Here is a 10,893-nt window from a genome sequence, read left to right on the forward strand (position 1 = left end):
GGGAGACTAGGACGCGGGGGCACAGCCTTAGAATAAAAGGGAGTCACTTTAGAACAGAGATGAGGAGAAATTTCTTCAGCCAGAGAGTGGTGGGTCTGTGGAATTCATTGCCACAGAGGGCTGTGGAGGCCGAGACGTTGAGCGTCTTCAAGACAGAAATTGATAAATTCTTGATTTCTCGAGGAATTAAGGGCTATGGGGAGAGAGCGGGTAAATGGAGTTGAAATCAACCATGATTGAATGGTGGAGTGGACTCGATGGGCCGAATGGCCTTACTTCCGCTCCTATGTCTTATGGTCTTATGTTTTCCTTGGAGTAGAGGAGACTGAGGGGGGGGACATGATTGAGATGTATAGGATGATGAGGGGTGTAGACAGGGTAGAGAGGAAGAAACTATTCCCTTGGTGAAGGGATCAATGACCAGGGGGCAGAGATTTAAGGTCAGGGGTTCGGAGGGGATGTGAGGGAAAACGTGTTCACCCAGAGGGTGGTGGGAGTCTGGAACTCGCTGCCTGAAAGGGTGCTGGGGGCAGAGACCCTCACAACATTTAAGAAGCATCTAGATGAGCACTTGCGATGCCAATGCAACGAGGCCATGGACCAATGCTGGAAAACGGGATTAGAATAGTTGGGTAGATTGTCTTTGACCAGCCGTTGACGCGATGGGCCGAAGGGCCTTTTTCTGTGATGTATACCTCGATCACTCTATAAATGCAAGTTGTTGTTGTATCCCATTGACTGGCGGAGCAGACTCGATGGGCCGAACGGCCTCCAGCTGCTCCTACGCTGTATGGTCTTGTAGTGTCCAGATGCTCCTTCTTTGCTCCCAGTTGTTCTCTACCCGCTGGGGTTAACTCCAATCCCAGATCTGCCCTCTGCCCCCTCTGCGTCCCCCTCCCCCCAACCCCGCCACCCCTGACATCTATTACCCTCACTTGCCCCTTTCATCCTTTATCTTGGAGCTCCCTCTTGTGGCCAGCTGGCAATGTTTCTCTGCCTCAGGTTTCTGGCACCATCTAGTGGCGGCAGGGAAGAAGCTGTTCTTGAGTCAGTTGGTGCGTGACCTCAGACTCTTGTATCCTTTTCCCAACAGAAGAAGGTGGAAGAGAGAATGTCCGGGGTGTGTGGGGTCCTTGATTATGCTGGCTGCTTTGCCGGGGCAGCGGGAAGTGTAGACGGAGTCAATGGATGGGAGGCTGGTTTGCATGATGGATTGGACTACATTCACGACCCTCTTGCGGTCTTGGGCAGAGCAGGAGACATACCAAGCTGTGATACAACCAGAAAGAATGCTTTCTGAAAGAAACCTGAAAAGTAATGGGGCTGAGAATGATAGCAATTTGGCCGGTGTGTCTGAATTCATCCTTTACCCTCTTTTACTCTCTCATGGGATGTAGGCATCGCTGACTCGGAACAGCATTCATCCCTAACTGCCCCTCCAGAATCATAGAATTACTACACTGCAGAAGGAGACCATTTGGCCCATCGAGCCTGCACTGACCATAATCCCACCCAGGCCCTATCCTGAATGGATGGAGATGGAGTTTAATTTCGATAAATGTGCGGTAATGCATTTTGGTAGATTGAACCAGGGCAGGACTTACTCAGTTAATGGTAGGGCATTGGGGAGAGTTACAGAACAAAGAGATCTAGGGGTATGGGTTCATAGCTCCTTGAAAGTGGAGTCACAGGTGGACAGAGTGGTGAAGAAGGCATTCAGCATGCTTGGTTTCATTGGTCAGAACATTGAATATAGGAGTTGGAATGTCTTGTTGAAGTTGTACAAGACATTGGTAATGCCACACTTGGAATACTGTGTACAGTTCTGGTCACCCTATTATAGAAAGGATATTATTAAACTAGAAAGAGTGCAGAAAAGATTTACTAGGATGCTACCGGGTCTTGATGGCTTGAGTTATAAGGAGAGGCTGGATAGACTGGGACTTTTTTCTCTGGAGCGTAGAAGGCTGAGGGGGTGATATTATAAAGGTCTATAAAATAATGAGGGGCACAGATCAGCCAGATAGTCAATATCTTTTCCCAAAGGTAGGGGAATCTAAAACTAGAGGGCATAGGTTTAAGGTGGGCGGGGAGAGATACAAAAGGGTCCAGAGGAGCAATTTTTTCACACAGAGGGTGGTGAGTGTCTGGAACAAGCTGCCAGAGTTAGTAGTAGAGGCGGGTATAATTTTGTCTTTTAAAAAGCGTTTAGACAGTTACATGGGTAAGATGGGTATAGAGGGATATGGGCCAAATGCGGGCAATTGGGACTAGCTTAGGGGTTAAAAAAAGGGGCGGCATGGACAAGTTGGGCCGAAGGGCCTGTTTCCATGCTGTAAACCTCTATGACTCTGATTCTAATAGATATGGAATATAAAGCTAGCCATCAGGGCAATGAAACTATCATCAATTGTGGTTAAAACCCATCTGGTTCACTAATTTCCTTTAGGAAAGGAAATCTTCCATCCTTACCTGGTCTTGTGATGCAGTGGGGTTTAACGTCCCTGCCTCTGAGCGAGAAGCTTTGGTTTCGAGTCCCACCCCAGGACTTGGCGACCGAGGAAGGTACATTCATAATGCGGCCAAACAGGGTAAGGTCAGCCTGCAAAATCCTTCCAAACATGCCAATGGCAGCACGGTGACACAGTGGTTAGCACTGCCGTCTCACAGGCCAGGGACCCGGGTTCGATTCCCAGCTTGGGTCACTGTCTGTGCGGAGTCTGGACGTTCTCCCCGTGTCTGCGTGGGTTTTCGTCCGGGTGCTCCGGTTTCCTCCCACAGTCCAAAAGACCTGCTAGTTAGGAGCATTGGCCATGCTAAATTCTCCCTCAGTGTACCCAAACAGGCGCCGAAGGATTTTCACAGTGACTTCATTGCCGTGTTAATGTAAGCCTAAGTGTGACACTAATAAATAAACTCAAACTTAAAACTTAAATGGCTGGCAGTAAGCGTGGGAGAGACTCCTGGTCAGCCACGCTTGATGTGGAGTGATACATCTGGAAAGAATGCTTTCTGTGGTGCATCAGTAAAAATTGATGAATGTTGTAGAGGACATGGCAAATTTCTTTAGCCTCCTGAGAACATAGAGGCGTTGGTGGACTTTCTTAATTATAGTGTCAGCATGGGGAGGACCAGGTCAGGCTGTTGGTGATCTGAACACCTAGAAGCTTGAAGAAATTGACAAAATTGGCCAGGAAACTACACGCTAGAAGCCTCCTAGCGATGGACTGGCGACCTGTTCCGGGAATGACTGGCTATGGAAACAGACAAAACTCTGCCTTGGCGCGCCACTTTGGTGTGGGAAGAGGGTTGGGATTGGGGGGTACCTGGTCTGGCCTACATGTGACTCCAGATCCGCAGCAACGTGGTTGACTCTGAAATGACCGAGCGAGACGCTCAATTCAAGGGGCAATTAGGGGAGGGTAACAAGTGCTGACCCAGCCAGCGACACCCACATCCCATAAAAGAATAGCATCTCCTTTCGTGTTTCGAGTTCGTAAAATACCGGTCTGAATTAAATTGGAATTATTGAAGGCTATTAACCTCTCCAATGGTGGAAAGCTGACTTCTTTAACGGCAATGAATTTTGGATTATTGCAAATTTTGTGCAAGTTTCTCATAAAGTATTTGACCATCTCTTAAAAGTAATTCACCTTCATTTGGAATTTCTGGCCAATTTCAACTCTTAACGTTGAAAATAATTAACCGAAAGCAAATAAACTGAGGGAGCAAATAAAAAGGGCAGCCCTTAAAGGGGAACTGGCTTAGGGCGGCACAGTGGTTAGCGCTGCCGCCTCACAGCGCCGGGGACCCGAGTTCAATTCCCGGCTTGGGTCGCCGTCTGTGCGGAGTCTGCACGTTCTCCCCATGTCCGCGTGGGTTTCCTCCGGGTGCTCCGGTTTCCTCCCACAGTCCGAAAGACGTGCTGGTTAGGGTGCATTAGCCGTGCTAGATTCTCCCTCAGTGTTACCCGAACAGGCGCCGGAGTGTGGCGACTAGGGGGTTTTCACAGTAACTTCATTGCAGTGTTAATGTAAGCCGACTTGTGACACTAATAAATAAAACTTTAACTTTCGCCTGAAACAAAAACAAATCACAAATGAAACTTAAAACATCAAACTAAAAGGTGATTAAAGGGGGTCAATAAAGCAGCCTGAGTCCCTGGGGTACCCAACAAGGTCTGTACCTTTAAGATCTGGTTGGCTGTAGGGATTCGCATTCTAATCAGTATTCTGCAACTTGATTTTGTGTCTGCGCCCTGTTTGAGAGCACATTTCCACTCCATCTGACGAAGGAGCAGTGCTCCGAAAGCTTATGGTATTTGCGACCAAATAAACCTGTTGGACTTTAACCTGGTGTTGTGAGACTTCATACTGTACCCAACAAGCACAGAGGGCTTTGATGGTGCCAGCAGACACAGCATGCTCCCACTCAAGGGACACCCATCCATGAATGTAGAGACTAATTTCGTCAATTTCTTCAAGATCTAGGTGTTCAGATCACCAACAACCTGTCCTGGTCCCCCCATGCTGACACGAGAGTTAAGAAAGCCCACCAACGCCTCTATGTTCTCAGGAGGCTAAGGAAACTTGGCATGTCTGCTGCGACTCCCACCAATTTTTACAGGAAACATCCTTTCTGGTTGTATCACAGCTTGGTATGGCTCCTGCTCTGCCCAAGACCGCAAGAAACTACAAAGGGTTGTGAACGAAGCCCAGTCCATCACGCAAACCAGCCGCCCGTCCATTGACTCTGTCTACACTTCCCCCTGCCTCGGAAAAGCAGCCAGCATAATCAGGGACTCCACGCACCCCGGACATTCTCTCTCCCACCTTCTTCCGTCGGGAAAAAGATACAAAAGTCTGAGATCACGTACCAACCGACTCAAGAACAGCTTCTTCCCTGCTGCCATCAGACTTTTCAATGGATCTCCCATCTATGACTATCACACTATATTCATAGAAACATAGAAGAAACATAGAAAAACTACAGCACAAAACAGGCCCTTCAGCCCCAAAAGTTGTGCCGAACATATCCCGACCTTTTAAGCCTACCTATAATCCTCCATCCTATTAAGTCCCATGTACTCATCCAGGAGTCTCTTAAAAGACCCTATTGAGCTAGCCTCCACCACCACTGATGGCAGCCGATTCCACTCACCCACCACCCTCTGCGCCCTCCTTTTTCCTTCTCCCCTATGTACTCTATGAATGGTATGTTTTGTCTGTATAGTGCGCAAGAAACAATAATGACGGGGTCCTTGATTATGCTGGCTGCTTTCCCGAGGCAGCGGGAAGTGTAGACAGAGTCAATGGACGGGAGGCTGGTTTACGTGATGGACTGGGCTACGTTCACAACCCTTTGTTAGTTCCTTGCGGTCCTGGACAGAGCAGGAGCCCATACCAAGCTGTGATACATCCAGAAAGAATGCTTTCTATGGTGCGTCTGTAAAAGCTGGTGAGAGTCATAGCGGACAGGCCAGATTTCCTTAGCCTTTTGAGAAAGTCGAGGCGTAGGTGGACTTTCTTAATGATAGCGTTGGGATGGCGAATGACCTTGTTTTAAAGTCACAGGAACTGTGTTGAAAGAAGAGCGAATGCCATTGAGATTTGGCAGAGATGTTATTATGTCTGCTTGGAGGTTATGCAACGCTGACGCAACTGCAATGACGATATCCGCGTTTATTTTCTTTGCAACTAACGTTAACTTTCCATCTGCTGTTGTGGTTTCCTTTGCTTTCTCAGCTCAGATTAACTCTGCTACTAATTCGCAGAGGAACCTATCAAAAACCGACCTAAAGATTGAGTGGTGGGGGGCGGGGAGGGGGGGGGGGGGGGGGGCGGGGGTGTGGGGGTGGGGGGTGGGGGGGGGGCGGTGCCGGGGGGGGGGGGGGGGGCGGTGCCGGGGGGGGGGGGGGGAGGCGGGGGGCGAGCGGGAGGTTGTTTGATAACATCTTGGGATCCGTAGCGATCGACGCAGAATCACAAAACACAGTGGAAAATGGCCTGAGGTTCTGTCTGGGGCTTTGATGTCGAGATGCGTGAAGTCATCAGCGGACATGTCATGGAATTTGAATGTTTGGCGCTGCGCTGAAGTTTGGAAGTTTGTGGGTTTTTTTCATCCATTTGAGGGATGCGGGCGTCGCTGGCCGGGCCCATCATTTGATGCCCATCCCTAACTGCCCCTTGAGAAGGCGGTGGGTGAGCCACTTTCTTGAACCCGCTGCAGTCCCCGTGTGGTGTAGGTACACCCACAGTGCTGTTAGGGAGGGAGTTTCAGCATTTTGACCCAGCGACAGTGAAGGAACGGCCAATATAGAATCATAGAGGTGCAGAAGGAGGCCATTTGGCCCATCGGTCCACAAAGACAACAATCCCACCCAAGCCCTATCCCTGCAACCCCACGTATTTACCCTGCTTACCTAATTTAGCATGGCCTGTCCACCTAACCAACACATCTTTGGATATATTTCCATGTTTGGGTGGTGTGTGGTTTAGAGGGAAAGTAGCTGAGGCCAAAGGGTTGTCTAATTTCAAGAATTAGATATAGCTCTTGGGGCTAAAGAGATCAATCGATAATGGGGGGAAGGGGAAGGGTGTGGATATTCATGATAAACCATGATCAAAATGAATCATAGAATCCCTACAGTGCCAAAGGAGGCCATTTGGCCCATCAAATCGCACCAACTCTCTGAGTATCTTACCCAGGCCCTGTCCCGCTCTTTCCCTGTATTCCCGCACATTTCCCATGGCCATTCCATCTAGTCTACACATATTGGGGCACTAATCCAGCTAACCTACACATCTTTGGACACTAAGGGGCAATTTAGCATGGCCAATCCACCTAACCTGCACATCTTTGGACACTAAGGGCCAATTTAGCATGGCCAATCCACCTAACCTGCACATCTTTGGACACTAAGGGGCAATTTAGTATGGCCAATCCACCTAACCTGCACATCTTTGGACACTAAGGGGCAACTTAGCCTGGCCAATCCACCTAACCTGCACATCTTTGGACATTAAGGGGCAATTTAGCATGGCCAATCCACCTAACCTACACATCTTTGGACTGTGGGAGGAAACCAGAGCGCCCGGAGGAAACCCACGCAGACACGGAGAGAAAGTGCAGACTCCACACAGTCACCCGAGGCTGGAATCGAACCCGAGCCTCTGGCGCTGTGAGGCAGCAGTGGCTAACCACTGTGCCACCGTGGCGCCGGGTTTGTTAAAGACAAACCAAGGTTAACTAAAATAAAAAGCAAAATACTGCAGAAGCTGGAGATCCGAAATAAAAACAGACGGCGGAATTTTACGGTACCGTCACAGCGGGACGGCGAGACACTCAGAACCCCAAGGAATTCCACGGGAACGGAGAATCCTGCCGGTGAGAGGGCCGTATGGTTCCACCCGGAAAGCACTGGAAAGCCTCAGCAGCATTGGTGGAGAGGGGTGATCTTACCAGAATTAGGCAGAGTGTCGGTTCTGGTGAGGAAAGCGGAGGGAATCAAGCCGAAGGCTCCGGCCTAATGTCTGACTGAATCTTGAGCCTATTTAACGAAAGGTTTTACGGCCATGAGAATAATGCCGTGCCTGTGGCAGTCCCCCTCTGATTGGCCCAACCCGGTTCAACTCAATCGCATCAATCACTCTGGGGTGTTGCATATAAACAGTTCCCCCCTGCAGCTGTTCCGCAGTGACTGCAGGACCTGGCAGCCTGGAATCCCCCACTGCTATCCTCGGAGTTAAGTCTATTTATTAGTGTCACAAATAGGCTGACATTAACGCTGCAAAGAGGTTACTGTGAAAATCCCCTAGTCGCCACACTCTGGTGCCTGTTCGGGTAACACTGAGGGAGAATTTAGCACGGCCAATGCACCCTAACCAGCACATCTTTCGGACTGTGGGAGGAAACCGGAGCACCCGGAGGAAACCCACGCAGACACGGGGAGAACGTGCAGACTCCACACAGACAGTGACCCAAGCCGGGAATCGAACCCGGGTCCCTGGCACTGTGAGGCAGCAGCGCTAACCACTGTGCCACCGTGCCGCACTTAGTGGGGGCCCTCACTCGACTTCTGGATGGAGTGCAGCAGAAGCGGGGGGCATGCTACCCCCGTTCCAAGAGAAGGGATCCCACCAGGGTCACCATCCCCCCCTCCCACCACCTAGGATGCAGCGGCACAGTGGTTAGCACTGCTGCCTCACAGCGCCAGGGACCCGGGTTTGATTCCCGGCCTTGCCAACACCTGTAAGGAAACCCCCCCTCCTCTTCCCAATCACCATGGGCGCCACCCTTTTCCACTCGCTGCTGTGCTCCTCACACTCCAACCCCCACTCAAACCCCACGCCTGCCACATCTCATCGCCATCTTAAATGTCAACACTGCCACCTACACTCTCCCGCTCTGTGTCATTACAAGACAAACTCAACCACAGCAAGCCTGAGCAAGCACGCCCACCGGAGTATCATAGAATCATAGAATCCCTACAGTGCAGAAAGAGGCCATTCGGCCCATCGAGTCTGCACCGACCACAATCCCACCCAGGCCCTACCCCCATATCCCCTACATATTTACCCATTAATCCCTCTAACCTACGCAACTCAGGACACTAAGGGGCAATTTTTAGCATGGCCAATCAACCTAACCCGCACATCTTTGGACTGTGGAGTAATGTCAAAGCTCAGAACTCTCATGCCATTCGAGGAGACCGGATGGCACAGTGGTAGCACTGCTGCCTCACAGCGTCAGGGTCCCGGGTTCAATTCCCGGCTCGGGTCACTGTCTGTGTGGAGTTTGCACATTCTCCCTGTGTCTGCGTGGGTTTCCTCCGGGTGCTCCGGTTTCCTCCCACACTCCAAAGATGTGCAGGTTAGGTGGATTGGCCATGCTAAATTGCCCCTTAGCATCAGGGGAACTAGCTATGGTAAATGCATGGTGTTGTGGGGATAGGGCCTGAGTGGGATTGTGGTCGGTGCAGACTCGAGGGGCTGAATGGTCTCCTTCTGCACTGTAGAATTCTATGAGAGTGCTCTTGAGCTGGTCAGGGAGGAGTGAGGGTAGCAGAGAAGAGGCATCATTGAAGACGCATCGCAGCTGTCACCCTCACCCGGCACCAGCGCAGATACTCACACCTCGGTGGGTAGACAGGCTCCTGGGTCACTCACTGGTGAGCACCTCACAGCTGACACCCACAGGTGGTGGAGGCAGGGACTTCCCAGGTAACTGGCACTGGGAGGAATGCTGGATGCTAGGACTCTGCTGGGCCCCTTGCCTCTGGGCTGGGTCCCATGATGCTGGAGCTGCAAAGGCAGAGTCACGAGTATCAGGAGGGGATGATAGCATCTCTCCTCGGAGTGCAAGGCCACAAAGTTGCTGAGTGACAGGAAACAGACAGTGGTGAATGGGTGCTTTATGAGCTGGGGGAATGCTGGGGACACACACAGGGTGTGAGTTGCCCAGAGGCCTTGCCTTACCTTTCATGTTGGGTCGCTCCTTGCTCCGAGGGGATGTGCTGGCTGCCAAAGAGGCCTCGCCTCCCGGTTCCTCCATGCTGGGTTACTGTCCAAACAGTAGCTGACTGGGTGCCCTCCCTTGTTGGGATCTGCAAGCTGGGTGGGAGGCGGCCACAACAGAGGGGCAGTATTGGGGTCGACTCTGAGGTCTTGCTTTGGGAGAGGCCGGGCTGTAAGGGCATTGTGGAGGTCACAGTGATGGGGAACTACCCTGCTTCATGAGGCATGAAGACCCTCTCACTTGGGGAAGGGCGAATTCAGTGAAACATAAAACCTTCACTCTGTCAATGGTGTGAGGCAAGAGGGGATTATTGTCTGGGGTGTTGGTGGGACCACATCTGGAGTATTGTGTCCAGTTTTGGTCTCCTTATCTGAGGAAGGACGTGGGGGCATTGGAGGCCGTTCAGAGGAGGTTCCCCAGATTGATTCCGGGGATGAAAGGGTTGACGTAGAAGGAGAGATTGAACAGTTTGGGCTTATAGTCGCTGGAGTTTAGAAGGGTGAGAGGGGATCTGATCGAGGGATATGAAATTCTAAAAGGGATTGATAAAGTAAATATAGACCAAATGTTTCCTCTTAGAACACAGAACAGTACAGTACAGAACAGGCCCTTCGGCCCACGATGTTGTGCCGAGTGGGGCAATCTAGAGCACGAGGCCACAGGTATAGTTTAAAGTTTTAAAGCTTATTTATTAGTGTCACAGTAGGCTTACATTAACACTGCAGTGAAGTTACTTTGAAAATCCCCTAGTCGCCACACTCCGGTGCCTGTTCGGGTAACACTGAGGGAGAATTTAGCACGGCCAATGCACCCTAACCAGCACGTCTTTCCGACTGTGGGAGGAAACCGGAGCACCCGGAGGAAACCCACGCAGACATGGGGAGAATGTGCGGACTCCACACAGTGACCCATGCCGGGAATTGAACCCGGATCCCTGGCGCTGTGAGGCAGCAGTGTTAACCCACTGTGCCACCGTGCGGCCCACAGGTACAGGTTGAGAGGCGGTAGATTTAAAACTGAGATGAGGAGGAACTACTTCTCGCAGAGGGTGGTGTATTTGTGGCACTCGCTGCCCCATAGCGCGGTGGAGTTCTAGCTAGCGATCCATTCCAGGGTAGCACAGAGGGTATCTGTGGATCTCCCAGTCTGCTGCTCACAAATGGATCAGGGAGGTAACATTCATGCCAGGGCTGAAATCTTGACCGGGACCCGGTTCAACTTTGACCGGGACCCAGCGAACCAGGACGCCAGGGCCATGGGGCTCCACCCACCTAGCAGGGGTGGCCCAGATGCAACATCTGATAGACTGCCCCCACAAAGCTCGTAAGTCACCATGGTGGCATGTGGCATCATTCATAAACCACAGAGGATTCCACT

The sequence above is a fragment of the Mustelus asterias genome, chromosome 24, assembly GCF_964213995.1.
Source record: "Mustelus asterias chromosome 24, sMusAst1.hap1.1, whole genome shotgun sequence".
Taxonomy (NCBI): Eukaryota; Metazoa; Chordata; class Chondrichthyes; order Carcharhiniformes; family Triakidae; genus Mustelus; species Mustelus asterias.